General features: G+C 37.9%; 1 protein-coding gene across 4 annotated transcripts in view; it reads right to left on the reverse strand.

Annotated features, from left to right (window-relative positions):
- Window positions 1-20,915, reverse strand: part of TRIO (trio Rho guanine nucleotide exchange factor) — a 254,789-nt gene that overhangs the window by 36,907 nt on the left and 196,967 nt on the right. The window lies entirely within an intron of this gene.

Genomic DNA, 20,915 nt, shown 5'->3' on the forward strand with positions numbered 1-20,915 from the left:
TTTATTACAAATGCTCCAGTTACTTTCATTATTTATTTATTTCCTGTACCCTTGAGAAAGGGGGAAGAAGAATCCAGAAAACAGCTAAACATCTGTCTTTTGCTTAAAGCTTCTCAAGAGTTTTGGCTATTGTTTTGTTTGTTTTGTAAAAAGGCACAGAACATCAATGTTTGAAAGACCATTTGCTCAAACATCAGGATCAGCAGTATTTCTCAGCATGACAATGCCTGAAGTTCTGTAGTCAAACAAAGGATACACTTTTCTCAAGCCATAGTTATACGTGCATGAGGTCAATACTACTTTCCCACCAAGGCTCCTGTCATTTGAACTGGACCTTATGCTTACGATAAACACCCACTTGTTAACTATTGTGAGATTACATTTCTTTTTTCCCCCCTTGCAGCACAATGCTTCTTCCCCCAGCAACTCTCCTTTCCTAAAAACTTTTTTTTTTGACACATTCTCATGATACTGCTCCTATGAATATTATCTACCACTAGGGTATTAACAAGACTCTCCTAGGTTGTCAAGTATGTTTTTTTTCCCCCTGTGTGTGCACTTTTGTAGATAGATAGTTTATATAAGGATGACATAAATAATGTTTTGTTGAATGTTTCTACTGCTGGGAATTAAATGCAGTGCTTGTGTGTCTTCTTGAAGCTTGACACAGATGTTCAGGTCACCCCTTCTGGCAGCTTTTCTGTAAGAGGCGTATTGCCAGTCTGACCAGAGGTAGTTTGAATTTTGTAGAATAAAATAGTCACACTGATTTAGCAATACACTTCATTGTAAGCACCCAAATGCCTTGAATCTACACACAAGTATGTGAGAGCCTGTTCTGTTTCCTTAGTGTATTAAGTACAAATTATGGCTTTGAACTAAGATGGGGAAAGAGACATAAAATGTGAATAGAGTAAGTTATGAGTTTTTATTTTTCCTTCACTGTTCAAGCTGTTCCAAAAAGGGCATCCTTTCCTCAGAACCAAAATTGTGACCTATCAGGCTGTTGGTCAAAATGTTTCTCTATTCTAATAAAACACAAAAGGCCATATTAATGTGACCATTAAGATACATCAACTCTGATATCATAATTGCTATTAACCACCGCTTCCATCATGTTCACATAAAACAGAAGGTAAACAAACTTTATAAAGCATACTTTCAATCCAACAAGCTGGTTACTATCCAACAAGCTAGTTACTAACACTTCTAAGCAAGTCAGTCCGAATCAGGATTCATCTACAGAATTATCTTCTAGCCACAGCTGTAGCTGTGCTGCACATGGGTAGGCAGACTCCTTATGCCATTAACCTGGTTTCAAGGCTTTAAGTAATGGGTACTACCAAAAAGCAGATGCAGAGTTACATTAGTTGGCTATGTCTCTAAATCTTGGGATAGCAGTGCTACATAATTACCACATTATTTTCTTGTTGAAGCAGGAAACATAAGGAAAAAATTAATTATCTGTAACAATGGTTTTCAACTTGCAATCTGAGTATCCCTCAGGGCCCCTGGATTACTGCTTAAGGGTCCTCAGCACATATGTAAGAAAAGCAAGCCTACCAGCCATCAGCATCCACATCACAACAGATTTTTTACTTTATTTAAAACAAAAAAAGTGGTCTGCTTACTAAAAAAATTCCAAACAAAATTCACAACCATCTGCAAGCTCTCCACAGGAATCCAAACAATCTCCTATTAAACCTCTGTAACAAGTTAGTTTGACTGCTCTTTCACCAAACCCAACTGTACCTTTATTATATCATGCACCTTTTAAATTTTATCAAATGCCTTGTTTCAGAAATCATAGCAAACACCAGGTGATGGGTATTTCAATAAACAACATTCTGCCACTATGCTAGTGGAACACAGAAGAGAACAGTGCTGGTGTTCTTGCAAATAAGTTTCTTAAAGCACAAACTAAATGCTTTGTTTTCAAGACTCCCAAGCTTGAAGATGTTATAATCACTCTGCCAAGTTTTATTTCATTTGTATATATTTTCCCTTCCAATAATGGTTCATACAAGTTTCTTCCATACAAATAGAACAGAGCACATTCACTTGTTTATGAAAAAAAAAGCAATTAAGCCTTTGCAGAAGTTCACCATGTACTGTTTTGTATTTTTGTATCTGTTGCATTTCTTTCCTTAACAATTATTCTTTTCTAAGAAAAAGGCAGTGTGGTGGTGCAGTAACTGATTGCGTAAGATTTACTTTTACAAAAACATGCCTATCCCTAGGCATGTAACATGCCTGCAGTTAATAAACCCATTTTCTTTTTAATAAACCTGTGCTCCACCTCAAATTCTCACCCATCCTTTTGACAATCAACACTTAACTACTGAATTTCTTGTAAAACCAAGCAGTACAATGCAAAGCTCCTGAAACTGTGGGAGATGAGTATTTTTATCTGACTGCACTTTCATGGTACCACTCCTACTCTTAACCCAAGTCAGCCAAGAGTCTGTGGGCAGTAGGAGGGAAGAGAGCAGGAAGAAATATATACACTCCGCTTAAGTGGAAGAGGATCTAAGAGACAAAACAACGTTAGCCAGACATGTTTCGCAGCACATACTTTAGCCATATCCTCCCACACAGCATTAGTTTTCATTTGGCGTGCAGCGTGTAACTGCTTCTCATCTTCTCTTCTGCATGATTTAATATGAAGTACTTATTGAAGTATTATTAGGGCTTCAGGGAATCATAAAAGTGGACAAAGTGTAAGCAGCACACTAGAATGATAGCACTGTTCCACTTTGCTCTTTAAAGCATGAAAGCACTGGGGGAGAAGGAAAAGCTTAAAATGAATATAAATACTGCACTGCCATAAAAACATCACCTTAAATATCAAATTTTATTTAAAAAGGAGTTAAAAAAAAAAAGAGGTTTAACATCACCAGTGTCAGTCTGAACAGAATACCAACCCACTAGTCTCTTCAGAGATCCAACCTGATTTTTCGCCCCCCCCTTAACTTTGCAGAAGACATCCCTACAGCCTCATAAGTCAATGTTAATACTCACTACAAATATTCCATGCCAGTATTTTCCCAGTGAGACCCTTTGCTGTCCATTTTCCCATCCCATCCCAGCTGGCAGGAGTCCAGATTCTCCAGTTCTTACTCCGATCCGCTTCCTCAGGAGACCAGTTACAATACTACACCACAGTCATGAAAAAATCTAGGTGCTCAAATTCATATATTTATGTAGAGGCATTGCCAGATCCAAGCATTAGGGAATATGAATATCCGATACAGGCATTTCCTAGAGCACAAAAAGACCTCTCAACTTCACTATGAGAACAGCTACATGGGTGTGTCTTATTTCCCCCTGCCACATCGCTACATAGTACTTCTATCCATATAACTAGGGATACAGACTTGGTTTGATTGATTACCATGCTTGGGATTGTTTACACGAAATTGGCTTTGTTTCCTTTATGACTACATAGCAAATTGTTTTTCTAGGGTTGCTCAAGAATATTTTATCACTGAAACATGCTAAGAGGAAAAAGGAGTATTCAAAATTAAACCAAGAACAACATCAACTTTTAAAACCAAACCAGATGGAATAAATTTGGGGTATGCTAACCCCAACTGTGTTTCAAGTACAGCAAACCTTCTAGTGAGTGTCAGATTCCCTTTTAGAAAAAAGATAAATGCAACAGATGGACATCTTGGAGAGAAAAAAACCAACACACATATAATGATCACACACAGCAACACCAACCACAAAGAAACCACTACATTTAATAATATCACTATTTGCTCAAGTAGAGACAGCTTTGTAATTCAATAAAGTATTTTTAAAAAAACTAATGGATGGGCTTGTTTTATAATTCATAGTCACAATAAGAAAGAAGGTATTTAACTGCCATTTCTCTCAAAGTAAAAACCACATATGTTGCTCTGGTGGTGAGGTCAGAGTTCACTGAGAGTCCATAAATGTATTTTTGAAGCTAAAAGGCAGACAGCATGGGTTCTGACCCCCTCAAACCAGAAGATAAAGTTACCTCCAACGAACAGGCAAATTTTTGAAACTAGAAGGGAAATGGGAATTTTCATTCTAGTCCCAGCTTTCTTAACACTAGAAACATGCACATCTGTGATTAATAAGCTGTTTTTTTTTCCTGAAAAATAAATCAGCCATGTTAAGCTAGTTGATGACTTGAAAGACTCTGCTTCGTATTAACTATTTCCATATTGCTGTTTTTAGAGTTTTAGTATTTACAAGGAGTGCAAGGGGCTACAAAAACCTGAGTCCTTTGCCTAGGGAATCAAACTGACCCTATTTGATGCCTGGGCTCCACGTCTAAACCCGAAATGCTCCAAAACCAAAATTAATAACATTTCACTGTCTCTGGACTATGAAACAGGGATGGGGCAAGGAGTGAAAAATGGAGCAAGACAAACCTAGTAACTCCAAGTGCCATGTCACACTGCCACTGCAGACCTGCCATCCACCATGGGCTTTAAGGACCAAAAAGCTCAGAAAACCCATCAGCAATTAACCAGCTGGTCAGTCAGATCTGCTGCTGGTACATTATGAATATTTGGGGACAAGAGCTGCTTGTTGGTTCAAAACACAGAGAGCGCAATCTACACTGATGCACTTGCAAGTTTAATACGCAAACTGCAAACAGCTAGAGTTCACTGATCTCCCAAGCCCTCATCCACCTACAAACATGCTCCAATCTGAGCCAAGTCAACATACCATCAGAGGAAGCAAAAATAGTTTACAAGCATCTAATGACAAAAGCCCATAAAACTCTGCCTGTGTACACGGTCATCATTTGTTATTAGATGAGATGGGGAAAGCTTGAAAAAAGAGTGTGAGGTTTATTTTATTTGTGGACACACACATGCACAGTTTCTGCCTGGGTACTGCTTTTGAAGTAGGAGGCTGTCAATCTGCCATGTACAAGACCATTCAGATACTTTTGTATGTGTTCAAAATTTTATTTCTCTTCTGCTGGGTATCCTCTTTAGACTACCCTCACTGCATAGTTTTTGTAAAACAATACTAGAACATACATCAAAAGGCATTAGATGTGTTTCAACTTTAAGAAGCCACCATAAAAGCAGTTACCATTTAAAGACAAGGCAGCTTGAGCATTATCAGGCTTGCAATTGGGGACTTTCCACCATGCTTTTTGGGAAGCATGAGTTTCACTTATGATATACAGATAGTGCAATAAATTTTATGAAACTAGTTTCTTAAAAAAAAAAAAAAAAATCACAAAAATGCAGGAAGTTAGTACTCAATACATAAAAGAAAATCCTTCAATCATATTTGTGTTTGGAGTGCAACAAACTGTTCACCTCTGGTCAGCAAATCTTTCTTGCCTTTTATTTCAAGTTATGCACTACGCTGAAATACAATTGGTCACATTTTCAGTGTGTGAATAGACAAAGACTTCAACTTCTTAGTATACCTTCCCTGATTAATGAGTTATCTGTATTAATTTTTACTGATAGAGACACTAGTCCAGACCATTTGTATTTAAATATATTCAATAATTAAGTCTTCCTAGTCATTAAAAGCTGACTGTGTTAATATCAGATAGACTGGAATTCTAAGCTAGATACTCTTCTCTTCATGAGATACTAAGCTGCCCCACAAGTATGTCTGCAATTAAAAAACCGAACACACCCCCCCAACTCCTCTCCAGGACGGACACTGTCATCTTAATAACTTCCAAAGGTCTTTGTGAACTTGAGAAAAATCATCCAATAGACATATTTGCAACAGCACTAGAGAAAGGAATTTAAAAAAATCTCTGATTGAGGGTAAAAAGAATATACTGTCCATTTGAATTGGAAAATTAGTGGCATATGCCTGAAGGGTTTAATACACTTATGTTATTACTAGTTTTACATTTAAACTTTTAAGTAATTTCACATGCATTATAGCTTGCACACAGAGAGAGCTGTAAACACATCAACCACTATCTAGGAGCTAAACACCAACAAAAGTTAGATGGAAAAAGCTTCCTACTCTTACAACTGCTTAACAGTTTTGCATCCACACTACTTTCTCCCCCCCCCCCCCCTTTTTTTTTTTTTTAAAAAAAAAAAAGCAGGAAGAAGGCATGATATTATGCCAGAAAAAACGTTCCCAGGTTAACAGAAGTAGTTCTGTTTGTGCTCCCTGGAATTCAGACCACAGAGACACAAAACTCCAAATCTAAATCTTGTATATTACTACAAGCACAAGGCAGCACCACAGAAAGGGAGAGTGGACTTTGTGAGGCATTTAATTCTTCGCAATAAGCTGCTATTCGCTCCTATTTCTGGAGAGAAATATATTTTGTGTCACAAGTAGGAAGTATTAAAAGTTGCTCACACCGCTGAAGTTTAGTTTCACAGTTTGTGAAAACCACAAGCTTTTAATAGATTAAATCTCAGCTTTCCTGTATGCAGCTCATATTTTAACAGGCAATGTCTTGATCTCAGCTTCACTCTTTTGACCACCTGTTTGCTCAGATTTAAAGACAGCTACATCCACGTGCCTGGCAGGACATGCCAAAGACAGATTTATGTAATTTATCATTGTTTCTCAGTCAAGTTCTCACTCTATGTCAGTGCACTGAGCCACCCTCTCTTACCGCTCTACAGATCAAAGCAAGTGCCCTAATCATTTTAATATTATTATCTCACCCTGGAAGGGGGGGGGGGGGGGGGGGGGGGGCAGGTTATTTCTAGTAAGCACTAACTGTGCAGAGGCTTGCATGGTTTTACATAACAGAACATGGTTTTACGTGAACAGAAGTCCGTGTTCCAATTTTCAGGCAAAGTTTTCTCCTCTCCATGTACAATCTCCAGTGAGTTTCTCTGGGCCAACTGTGGCCATCAGTTAATTACTTATGTCTTGCACTTCACCTGTGCCTCCTGATAGATTATTTTACATCCATGAAGGAGCACATATTACTTGCTTTGCAGACCTACAATAGGCAAGATTTTCACTGACAGATTTGTTACATACTAACAGTTAACGCCCTCATAAGGGCTAATAGCTACCATGTAATTAAGAACATTAAGGTGACACCCTTCTTTCATTAAATAGTTGTGCAAGTTCTTCAGTGCAAACAGAGTAAGAAATAAAGAGAAATACTAATTTTCTATATTAGAAAACAAGTTTGCCTGCAGCACCAGTGTAATGTCCCTGTTTCCCTTTAAATACAGTAGTTTTTAAGATCCATTTCTCACTGAGATGTTTCACAAAGTCTCAACTACATCACCCATTTTCAAAGCGTGGGTGTTCTGGAGCTTTACTACAGAGTCATGTATATTTTAAAAAGTCTTTATATGCTATTTTTGCCAGATATCTAGCATCAGCAATATCCAAGTACTTTAGGATGACCAAAATAGAAGATCAGATGAAGGTATGGCCCATTCACTCCTCCCTCCAGAAGGAGGGATGCAAAAGGAGCAGTGAATGCCAGGATTGACTGTGTTCCAGGCCCAGGGCCATTGCCTCCACATTCAGTTCAGTTGTTGAAGGCTGTACACAGCCCTTGCCTCTAGCCTGCTCCCCACTACTGCTGCTGCTTGTTAGTTTAAGATCTCAGCACAAGAAGCTGGTTGAGGGCATAACACAGCTCCTGAAGCAGTGGGAGCTGGCAGCATTAGCTTCCTTCCAACTGCTCCAAGTTACAATGCTCCCCGCCTTTGACAAAACCAAGCAGCTAGCTGGTGGGGAGAAGCGAGAAGTCTGAGCCAAAGAAGGAAAAGAGAGAAGGCAGAAGCTTTGGGCCTGGGCCTCGTAGTCAGTGCTGGCATTTAAGACACCAGAGAGTTTTGCTGCCTGTTGACAAGCTATTTGTCTCATGCATGCTGTGCACAATCTACTTTTGAAGAGCCATGCTGCGTGATGTTAGCAGCAAAGATGCAGCTCTGCCCTTAGTGGAGAGCTGTATGTCACATACTACAAATGGGAACCACTATTGACAAGATTTGTGATAAGCACTTTCAGATTTTAACTGAGACAACTGCACAATTAATTTCTGCTCATCTGTTACTGAGCTGCAGGGTTTTATCACCTGCTACTTTAATTTTTGCTGCAAAATAATTTTTCCCCTGGAAATTGATAAAAATAAACTCCAGTCCTAGAAATGCAGCTCCGAAGCAGTACAGCAGCTTATCTGAGAGGCTGTGTGCATCAGTCCAGAAGAGGAAGATTAAGAACAGATAAGAAACAAAAACATCCATATCAATATAGATACCAGAACAACCAACCAAAAGGGGGGAAAAAAAAAAAAAAGATGCATTCAGCAAGTCCTCAGCTCTACTGAAAGCAGAAAAAGCTGTGGTGGAAGGGAGGGAGAGAAAAAAGTCTGCAGAAATTGCACTAGGAAGAATCACAACTTCAGACGTTATTTAAAGCAACACATGCCATGCTTCCCTGTGCAAAAGCTCAGCAATGCAGATCATCCCAATGGAAGGAATTTATCCTATGTAGATTTTAAAACATCCTCCACTACTCCAACAAAAAGGCTGCATATTAACTAAGATATTGCAAGCAAGTTCAAGCAAGTCTGGTCTCAAAAGGAAATAGAGAACGCACTGTTCTGCTGGTGCACTTTTGAAATTGAGAATATACATACAGATAGTGAGGAAATTAGCTTCCATCACCTTATGTAAGTGATAAAAACACAATTATGAAGACAAAAACCAATCACACAGAAAATCTGCATATAATGTTGAGCCAACATTATTATTTTTTTCTTTTGCCCAGAAGTTTGAAAAAATTTGAGCAAGTATAATCTCTGCCATGTATTTACAACCGAGTGGCCTCTAGGAGAGGATGAAAGTAGATGTATTTTATTCTCTCTTTTCTAAATGCCTTAAAAAATCCCAACACGTGAGTGAGAATACCTCTAAAAATTCTCTAGTAAAACTGAGAGAATATATGATGAGTCAATAAACATTTTGAAACACCAAGGGTATATACTAATAATAACTGCTATGCATATCAAGTATATTAGTAAAGTTCATAAATATAAAGAGACAGTACACAGTGCTAATATTGAGTTACAGGAACAAATGACACAAAAGAAATAATGACTATCAAATTTTATTTGTTTAAAAACTCCAAGTTATTAGACTACTTGTATTAAAAAAAATACTTGTTTCCTCTTCACCTACTGCAGTTACACGTTAACCTAAATACACATAGTAATCCAACAGCAATTTTGACAGTCTTTTTTTCTTTCCCCCCATCCTCTTGATTCAAAGCAGAAGAGCTAGTTAGAACAACTAGTGATTGTTTGGAGCCACAGCTTTAGCAACAGCTGTACAAACACATCAATCTCAAGTCAGGAACTCTGCCACAAGCTTAATAATAATATATAGTTTAGCTCTGGGTCTCTAACAGTAACTTTGGCCATTTTCTCTTTCTAAATGTTCTACTGTTGTAGCCCTCAAAAAATAAATTAAGAAAGTAATTAAAGGAATTGAGAGGGAAGATGGAATGGCTAAAACAGTGACAAAAATAGGTCCTCCAAAATTCATATAACAGAAAAAAGATGTTTCCTCCTTATCCAATTAGTTGATATTAGTGATAGTGATAGCAACTAATTGTACTAACATTGCTTTGCGTTGTAAAACGTTGACCTTTTCAGTGCACATACTACTTGGAGGATTAATGAGTGGAGTCAGGCCCTTGCAGCCATGCCACTGCTTTCAGCCTCCACACCGCATAACTAGATGACTGTAGGTGATGACAGACAATTTCCTTCGAGTTCAATCCCACCTCAATAACTACATTATCAACAGCAGACTTAGATGACAGTGATTAGAAACTGAACTGCTTTAAAACTTTTTGTCTTCAGATGGAAATGTAACCTGAGCAATGCAATGAGAGCACACATGATTTCAATAAAGGTCAGTCACACTGGAAATGTACTTTTTTTTTTTTAAACAGACTCACAGTCATGGTTGACTAGCAGATAGCTATTGAAAGTCATAACGCTAAACTGCTGCAGAGATGCCTTTTCAGGATGAAGTATTTTAAGGGATTAGGAAAGGGGAAGATACTCCTCCACAAATTCATCAATCTTGAATAAAGATTGAGTTAAAAGGGGAAGATAACTCCTTGATATAGATGTTGTTTAAAACAAGCGAACTATAAAATAACTGAAGATGTGACATTTTATTTCAATGTGCAATTAAAATATACTGAATACTAAAACCAGAATCCATCATTGCCGTGTTCGTTAACTTGATTACAGTCTCTTCAGGAACAACATATGCACTGCTGAATTTTCTTTGGCATGATCAAGCCAAAATCACAGACACACAAAAAAGATACATTTTGCCATGCAACTTTTCTGTTGTTTTTATTTCCTTCAATTATTCCCAATAAAGGCTCATGAGGAAGGTGATGTCATGAACTGCCTTGTCCACCTAGTCATCTAAAACGATTCCTCAAATCATTCCCCAGCTCCCATCCATAAAATATTATCTAAGGGGCCACAGGAAAAGGATGTGATAGGATCATGGGAGAGCGGTCCAAAACTGGTTTGGAAGTAGGAATCAAAAGGAAACAAAATGGGAAAGAAAAAGAGCAAACTCCTTTTGAAAGGCAATAAAATAGTATTCTTATTATTTGCTTTAATTAGACAAGAAGTGGGGGGAGAGGGGGAAATCTATATCAATAATAATGTCTACACAATAATTAGTGGTATAGTAAGCTGCCTTTTTAAAGTTAGAGACTCAACTGTAAGCCTAAATTTAGGGGCAAAATAAGTTATCTGAAGGAAACAAGATAAGTAATTTAATTAGTTTCTATTCCTTTTTCTATTGAAAAAACATTTCCTTTCATCAAGCATTTCATACAATGCTTTTAGACAGGTGATCTCTATGAAGCTCTTCTTAGGGCAAACTACCCGATGTAGTTGATATGCTTGGGTGGTGGGGCTTTTTTTAACCACTCATTCAAGACAACTGATTGGAGGTGTCCAATCCCATGTTCAAATGCAAGGCAACAAAAAAAAGAAGTAGTTTCATAAACATATTTTACTATTCTCTGTGAGGAAAACCAACCTTTACGGGGAAGAATTGTTAACATTACTGATGTCATCTTTTCAAAGCAGGATGGAATATACTTATACCTAAATTCTGTTCTTCTCATTACCTCCACTAAAGGAGAGTCAGCACAAGTCCAGATGAGCAAATTCAATGGACTGTTACAGCTGCTTGTAGCCATGTTCAAAGGCAGATTATGAACACATTGTTCATTACTAGTCTTGCAATGAGCATCTAGAGGAAACTTTCATTATGTAAGATGATAGCTCATTCTTATGCTGCTGCCTCACTGAAGTAATTTGTTTAAAATAGAGTTGTAACATAGCAAGAGGGAAATTAAGTTGAAATATGAGCTGAAGCAGTTCTGCTTTGCTCAGTTTAAGCCCATCCATTCAACAGAGACTTTTGACCATGATACAAAACTGTATGCATCAGATGTTTAGTTACAGGTATTCCCCCTGAGAGATGTGACAAGGAGGTAAAGAGGGAGCCACATTTTTCCTGGTATGAAATCAAACTCCACCCTTCTTTCCAAAGTTATAGCAATATTCCTTCTGCTCTCTCTCTCTCTGGGAAGCCTTCTTGGTATTGACTATTCATTTCACCATCATCTTTTTGAAGCTAAATTTAGAAGTTCTTCACTACTTAAAATTTTGAATATGCTTTACTAGCAATACACAGGAATACAGTCATCTTACCAAAATAAAAAATATGTTTACATATAAACACTTTTTTCTTATTACAGAAATGGAGTTAGAAGTCCTTCTTACATGAAGTTTGTGTTAATAAACCTAACTACATTTCCCCAGAAGAACATACATTTTCCCTTTACCTTGTTCAAAAAAATCATCAAAACTAGGACCCGAGTAGTTGGTTTGAGAAGGAGTTAGGGCTAGCAGATCCATTTTAAATTACTCTGTTTTCATGCAGTACTTATACAAGGTCAGAGTGTGAAGTACTGCAGTGGAGGGAGCAGACTTCCAAGGATCAGAGGCAGAAGGTTGCCTGGAGCTAACTCCATACACACATCTGATCTGCACTGCTGCTCAGTCTTGGCTTATTTCACAAAGAAGGTAACCTGCCTCAGAGCTACGTGAATGAAAATATGGCGTTTTCAAGTGACCGAAAAAATATATATGAATTATAGAAAACAAAAATCAGGAGTAGTCCAGATGAAAACATGGGTAAGTGAGGATCTTACCAGCTCACTCAAAGCAAAAAACCTGAGCCTCAAATCTTCAGGTTCATGAGTAGGGATGGCAGTTATGAAAGGACAACACGCAAGTATCTCTCTTGCATAAGGTCCTACACCTGAAAACTTTTATTTTTTTTGGGGGGGGGGGGGGGGGGAGGGGCATAGCATTTTCTACTGGATCAACTCCCTGGCCTGGCTGCCTGCATGATTGCTAGTGTTGATGCATGAGAAGCAGCTGGATCACATGTGCAAGCGCAGGGTAAATAAGCTGGCAGTACCTGATGCATAGTTCAGTTTTTACTAACCATGAAACAGTACCTTCAGCTAACTCTCTTGCAAGTCCTGCAGCCTAAGGATTTGAAAAAGTCAAGTTGCAAGAACAGTGAGGAAGGACATAGGGATTGGGAAAGTAGTACCTTTGCATATGTAACTATATAGCTGATACATGAGCTCAGTTTCAGGAGGATTTTTTGTTGTATGCTCTTCCTGGAGATGGAAAAGCACACACAGCACATACTTAACAGCTTCCATCTGTATTCTAAAAGAATAGATTTTCAAAGTGTAGAGGTGGATCTACGCCAAGAATTACACCAACCCATTAGTAATACTGGACTCTCCCACTGCATCCTCTGAGTCCAGTCCTCAGAGACCTCTTATCCTCTCTTGGACAACATTTGCTAACAATTACTCTATAGTAAAAGCATCCTGTTTTATGGATGAATTATTTCTGAGGCTTGATGTACCATAAAATGTTATGAAATAGGAAAAAGAAAGATAGTTTGATTCATATAAAATATTTTAAGCAATCCATTTCACATATAATAAATGTATTTCTTCAAAGCCAAATGAGAACTCTCTCCACTCCTACAACCACCTTTCCTCCTCCAAAACCCTGCCCCCAGATGGTTAATAACTTCAGGATAAATTTTGGTTGTGTAGATTTATTCCCTGGATTTTATCCATGAGATTTGCCTCTCAAATTTCTCAAGTGAAATATAGACTCACATGATCCACTTAGGGACTGAAACACATACATCCTATTGTTTCTTCTAGCTCCTAAGGTAACTGAAAAAAGATGTTATTATTTCCAATATTCAGTTCCAGACTGAAACTGCTCAAAACTCTCTCCAGCCAGATAACCATAAACAACTTGGGTATTTATCCACATTTGTCTCAAATGCAGAGCATTTGTAATTTACAGGAATGGGTGGAATTACCATGAGAATTGGTTTCCTCCTACCATCACTGCTGCTTTCTCCAACTGATGTCAGATAAAGGCAAAAATACAATACTTACTACTTTCAGTAGTTTCTTGCCCATTCATTCCTCAAAGACCTATTTTCTTTTTCCCTAAATCTGAATGCACTTTTCCTCCTTCAGACTTCATGAATAAGTGGGGGAAAAAGATCATTTAATTGAACAGGAGTAGATAATTATTAATTGCACATGTACTCTAATATCTTAATGAAGAATAAACCACTTTTTAATTCCTTAAAAATTCTTTAAGCAAAGTCAAGGCCTCGGTTAAAGTTTTCTATAAATAAAATCATGCACTAGAGCACATTCTAAATATTCAGCCTAAATCCCAAATTGCCAGTTTTCAGTTTGCAGTGGCCAGAAATACTACAGATACAATTCTTAATCCTTCCAGTCCAAGAGATGGCATAGCTACAGTTATACTGGGGCATGCAAGCAAGCTTTGTTCCCCTATTATGAAAGGCTATTGAGCCTCCTTACAACATGGGCTGTACACATGGACATCTGTTTTTAAGACACAAAGAGAACAATGAACAACATTTGTGAAAGCATGTATGCTTGCCAAACAAGACTTCATACACATCTATGATCTTAATTTATGGTAATAACAGAAAGCATCTCGCTGATCAGGATTGACTACACCCAGCACTTTATAAAACACGTTTTCTAAAAATTCTTTGGAAGTAAAAGCCAGACAGATCTGAGCCTGGCTAACCACTACAGTGACAATAGTTCAAAAATGAAGCAAGTGAGCTCCAGCAAGACAGGAGAATGCAAAGCAACAGAAAGGGGAAAAGACTCTTGACATGCCATTAAGAGACCTCCAGCTGACTAGGTAGTCACAGCTCTGGGTGAGCACTTGCTGTAAAATATTTTGCTGCAAAGCATTCTGCCTGTTATTATTTGTAATTGACTCCTTTCACTCCCACCTCCCTCCAAGATACTCTGTACTTGTTTCCTTCTAAGAACTGAAATAATTGTTGTTTTAGGAAGTAATCATGCAGCACTGGGGCTACAGAGCAGCTTTCTGAGAACACAGATCTATTGCTGAGATCGGAGACAACAGCCTGCTAACATTAACTCCCTCTGGCTGGTACTCCAATGTTCCGTTATCTTTCAAGGAACTATTAAGAGTTACTACCACTGACATGCAACCCTATCTTCAGATGTTCTGTGTAAGATTACTTTCCATTACAACCTTGATTTCATGTTTGTAACCCTTCTATCATCCTCCCTCTCTTCATAGTCCATCCATAACAGCAGTTTGGATATGATCAAATAACAGATTATAGCCTGCTTTTTGTGGCTTATTTTAAGTATATGCACATAGCATACAGCAACAGGTATGTAAGACTTGAATCTAGCTGCAAACAGCTTGCATCTGAAAAGGAAGCATCCTGACAGCTGCATCAGCTCCAGACACTGAAGGTTAGCACTGTTTTGTCCTGCAGACTGTTAGGTATGAGAATCAAACTTGTTCTGCAGCAACAGTCCAACTGCCAAGGACAAGCATTGTTTCCTGTTAAAATTATAAAGGAGGAAGGAGAGAAGACTCAAGAACAACTGAGTTTAACATGAACATCCCTACTCTTACCTCTGTACTCCCCCAGTTGAGACTGAAACAGCATGACTTTCCTCCATATTACATTTCAGAATCAATGATGTCTCTAAATAAATTTCACACAGACCAATTTATTTCCCTTTCTTTTCAAGCTGTATTCCCAAAAACATTACTTCTCAACAATAATTTAACAGAAGTGATAGATAGAAAACAATCTATGATTTTTTTGGTTTAGCAGCAACATTCTAAGAAAATTTCTGCTAAGCTCTTAAAAAAATTACCATTAATAACATTTCACAGAGCAAGAGTTAGCATTTCTCATTTCCACAGTTCAACAACAACAAAAAAAGTAGAACATGCATTTTACATGCTTTTCCTGAAAGAGCTTACTGTACAGCATCCCACTAGTTAACAGAGCAGATTGATTCCATAACTGCTCCCCTTCTCATACAGGTCCTTTCTGGCATACTCTGCATCTTCTGACTGGGCTTGGAGGGAGGGGAGAGTAGAGGCAGAGAGCAAAGGAGAAAAGAAAGGCTCCTACTAAACTATGATTTGAAAACATCCCCGAACCAACCAACCAACCCTTCTCCCCCAGCCCATTATATTCCTATTGCACCTATTTGTACCTAAATCCAGGATCCAGTATTTACAGCCGCTCGGCTGTCCGTTGCTGCAGCAGGTAGGATTTACTGAGTGAAGCGATCCCAGAGTGTCAATCTGTTTAATCCTGTTTGGCATGGTGAGGAGTCAGCTGTTCCGATACCCACAGCTTACAAATAACCTACTTGCCCGCACCCCAGGGATGTGTTACAGCTTCTCCTGAAGATGTTCACCCAGATAACATTACAATCAATGCCATCAGATTGAAGAAGTTGCTGTTATCTTCTCAGTCTGGTTTAGCCCCCTGCCCTGCCGTCAGAGCAGCTCCTCTCTTCTAGGGATGCTCTCCTCTGACTCACTGAGCACAGTTCCAGTCTTTAAATTCACATGTGGGAATAGCCAGATGCAGCAGATTACACTCTACCGTAACTACCCTAATTGAGGCTCAAGATGATCTTAAAAAATGCAGCAAACCAGCTACTTTTCCTCTCAGCCTTCAGAAAAGATGCAGTCTAGCACCTCTACAAAGCTTTATAGTAACTGGAATGCACAAAACCAAGCTTTAACACCTCATTTTATTTTACAGTGTATAGTTAGTTTTTAATGCTTTAGCTAAAGCCATACATACAAAGAAGATGGACATTTTGTGGTCAGCTAAACCATGTAGCACTTGCCCTCGAACTTCCGTTTTCCTTGACAAAATCTGTACGAAACAACAGCTTCTTCCCATACCTTCAGCTTCTCTTGAGTCTTATTTGTGAAAAATAAAAAAACAAAACAAAACAAAAACCACTAAAAAAATCCACACCTTTTGATAAATTCATTTAAGATCTCACCCTGGTTTAAATTGCAGTTCAGATCTTTTTACCTCTTAACTCATATTCTGCAAGATAAATTTCTAGTTCATCAAGCTGTCTTCCTGTTCAGTAAACTGAAACTGCATGTATTTTATTTTTTTATCTATGCATTCTTCACCTAACAAGCCACACAAGCATTTGCCCATAAATATTCATTTATGTGTTTTTTTTAGCAAAATACTTTACAAACCTAGAAAAGATGTTTGGTTTCTTCTCCTGAACACCTCATCATCTAATTTTAAAGGACATACAAAAAAGCTACATTCACCAGATAAACAGCTAAAGACACTAAGATAAACTTGCCAAAGCAAGGATCAAATTTCTGTAAAAACAGAAATGAAATGCTTTCATCATATTGTCATGAAAAGAGTCTTAAAATGAGATTGAACAAACAGTACTGTAAAACGCACAAGCATGTAGTGGGAAAGAAGAAAATAAAGCAGTTGAGGGGGTTGCCAATGATAATGGCACATATCCATGTAATGCAGGAATAAATAGGAATTTTATGTGGAGCTGATAGCATATTGGGTCCCAGAGTCAAAGGCTTATCATTAGTGATTAATACAAGTTGGGTACACACACGTTTTCTTGTTTGCACTATTGAAGAACTGTGCTCACCGTCCACCTGAGACTGAAGTTTTGCTTTCTTCACATTTCTAGGGAAAGCCACACTGAATTCTAAATTAGTTTCTCCTTTGTAGCCTCCTGTACTGAAACCATTAATTCCGATTCCTGAACATTTTTCTTCTCTCCCAATACAACTTTCAAACGACACTGAATTCCTAAGGGGGGGAGGGGGGGACTGCGGGGGGGTGGAAGGCTGGAGAAGAAAAAAAAATGTCTTTCTTCAGGATAATTGATCTTTATATTTTGCCACCTACAGTGAGACTTCCACTAAGGCTAGTTTATTCTTCATGAAATTGTAGAACATCTGAAAATGATTCTAGTTTCTAGTTGAGTAAGAAAAAAAAATAAATGAAACAATCCCTTTCCTTTACTCCCCAACAGTTCCCACGCACATCGAGCATACTAAAGAACATCCAGCCATCCTTGTTGTAGTTAAACTCTCACATCTTTAACTAATATTTAGAAAAAGTTAGTGAAGTTATCAATATTGCTTTGAAATCGTGATTTCTGTAAGAAAGCTTCTGACTAAACCAGCAAAACTTATACATAAAATTGTTTTGGGATTGGTTTTGTTTTGTTTTTTAACTGCACATAGACTGACCTTATAACACCAATAATATATGCAGGAAGATATCTAAAATGCTCTGGGAACCACATCATTTGCAGCTTGCCATTTCAAAAAGTCCTTCCATTTCTACTCAAATCAAACACCATTATTTTTAGGTTTTGCTTTGGCCCTTTCTCTTCTCAAGACAAATCTGACAAGTAAATCAAGGTGATCGGGGAAAGAGAATGACCACAAGAACCACTACATAAAGCATATTCCACAGGTTACATGGTTAAGAAGAAAGGATCACAGATACACAGCTGGTTTTGATGTGTACAGCTGCTGTAAAAAGCAGTTGTTCCACAGCAACACTGGAGTGGAGACAGCAGACTCCACATGAACATGCTACAGAGTGACTGTGGGCATTAAGTAATAATTTGATTGAAAAACATCTCAATGCAGATCTGAAACAATACCTACAACTTTCTTATGGTCCAAGACAGAAAGCTCAAACCCATAACTTCTCCTACCGAAGTATAAGCAAGAGTGAAATGACTTCTATATCACAAAAACATTTCTTAATTTAAGATGCAGGGACCATTACTTAGTACCACTATCATCTTAGATTAGAATTAAACACACCTGAAGATGTATCACAATTCTCAATTTCCATTTGAGACAGTGACCTGTATCAATATATGTAATTTTAAGCCCAAACAAGCAGCCTATTAATGCCTTTCTATGGTTTACTTCAGGCTCTACCACAAAGCTCTCTTTGTCCTTCAACTCCGTCAGGTTTTCTGTTTTTCAGAGCCCTATGCTGCATTAGCTCTCCCTGTCTGCTAAACAGGTCTTCCCGCAGCTCCTCGCACCAGCAATTTTTTGTAGAAACTCATCCTTGGTAATAACAAACCAGTCAGGTAATCTTAATTCTGCAGGCAAGAATACGTCTACACGGAGAACACCTTTAGGTAAAACCACAGCTGGGCACAGAGAACAAGCTCAGCACAGAAGAGGCTGGATTGCGTGGCACATTGCACAGCAGCACTGAACTGCCCCTCCCTTCACCTGCTGCTTAAATATTTGTAGACCCCAGTCCAATGGGACAACAAGCTTTGATCGAATTAGGAAAGAAAAAACCCATATACTGACCCATGCCATTTGACAGCACTTAGAATAGTATTTTATTTTCAAGAAAAAATTAACTGTTTCTTTTTTCACCTTACCTGCATAAAGCAGAAATTAGTTTTCTTGACTATACATTTTATATCATTTCCTTTAAAAAAAAGTAGACAGTTATCAGTTTCATTTCTGAAAGCAAAGTACTGATGAAAGGCCCTTCAGACCCCTAGCAATTTCTCAATTAAACCTGTGACAAAGTAAGTGTCCAGGTGAAAATTTTGTCAGTGGCTATTTCATGAAGATTTTAAAATTCCAGACAAAAGAGCCCTCTCACTTTTAAGACAGCATTTTGTAAGAAAGACTACATCCCAGTGAGTAAACAAAGAAACTAAAAAAAACCCCAAACAATTAGAAGAGCGCTGTATATCCTCAGTAGATAAAGTAGCACATGGGTTGTATGATACACGTAAATGAGTCATCACATGCCTGTATCTTTTAGTACAGGGAAGGAACGGGATCAACTTTCTGCAATTAATCTTGGGGCTCACTGATGGACAATGTCAGACTGCCAAAATGATTTTAAGGTATTAACATTGTGCCAGCTCACCCCAGCACAGAAGTAACAGCTCATCAGTCTTTGCCATTGACAGTCAACAAATTGGCTCGCTACAGCTTCATCTTCTCACAGGTACCAGCTCCTAACTGCAGCATCTGCAATCACTGTTTGTCACTGTATTAACCTCCCTATGGAAGTGCTACCTCATCTGAGGGTACTATTACTAGTCTTGCACATAAGAATGGAAATATTTATCCCTTCTTTCATTTCAGAGGACAACTGAAGTTAAACTGACTGCAATTCTCATATTCCAAGACATTTGCATGATAATAGAAATTACAACTTAACTTATATTAAAACAAGGATAAACAGCATTCCAACTTAATCTTCGTAAGGCCCTATTACATTTTACACCATCTTGGGAAAACAAGCAGAACAAGAAAGGGAAGCTAATAAAATGCAGAAATTTCATTTTTAAACACCTATTTTGAGTTGCCTCAGAGCCTGAAAAAGAAGCCAAAGAGCCAACCTTTTTACCTTAATATCCACCTTCTGTGAAAAAAAAAGTTTCAAAGATTATGGCATTAAAAAAACAGCTTCAAAATTCAATTCTGTTCTCAAGCAAAACTAAAACTGTCTTCTCTGGAATCTTCCCCCTTGTGTTCCAGACATTCCATTTACAAAAGCAATTAATGTATTTTTAAATCAGTACTACAAAGTTATTTTAAAAATTCTTGTTCATCTTAAGAGTGGAGAAGTATATACAAGATAGCTGAAATTAATAGAAGAGTGAATTATTTATTCAGTTCTGCCAGCATCTAAATGTCACGATTTTAAAACCATTTTTGAAGTGATCTATGAGACAAATGCTTTCATCATTTATAAGTGCACAGTTCTTAGGATTTTGAGTCATGTTTCTGCATGTTGAAGAGAAAAGATTCAGACTTTACAGAACTGTGCAGGACCAAAGACCACCCAGACCTAGGAGCCTAAGTTAAATATAACTCCATAAATTTTAAAATTCTTGAACTAAATTAACATTGCACAAACCAATAAGAATTTTATTTACAATATGCATTTCCCATTTAAAAAAAAAAAAATAAAGCAGGTAGACTTTGCATACAAACATTATCTTTGAAAAGTTAGACACACTGCCTCACACCAGAATAACACAACCAAGAAACTGCAGAACAGCAAAAACACATCAATAAAGAAAACTGAGGTTGAGTCTTCAAAGGTGAGCTCCCACACTAGACGAAAATTCTAAAAGGAGCCTAATTTTGCCTTTTCCTCAGTGTACAATGTGTCCACAGTTTAACTTCTTGGAGCACAGCTGCACCACTAGGATCTGGTTTCTTCAGCTCCACACACAAAGATCATCCTGTTCCCAAAAAACAGCCTCGCTTGCTCCTCAGTCTCACAGATAACACTGCCAGTCTGCAAGGAGCGGAATCATTACAACAGTGGCTCTTTGGACTTACATTCAGTGCGCTGCTTCCTGTTCTTTACTATCAGCGCTGCCAGCTGCCAGAGACACTTTAAATTGAATCACTCAGAAATTGTATT

The sequence above is a fragment of the Strix uralensis genome, chromosome 1 (assembly GCF_047716275.1).
Source record: "Strix uralensis isolate ZFMK-TIS-50842 chromosome 1, bStrUra1, whole genome shotgun sequence".
NCBI lineage: Eukaryota > Metazoa > Chordata > Aves > Strigiformes > Strigidae > Strix > Strix uralensis.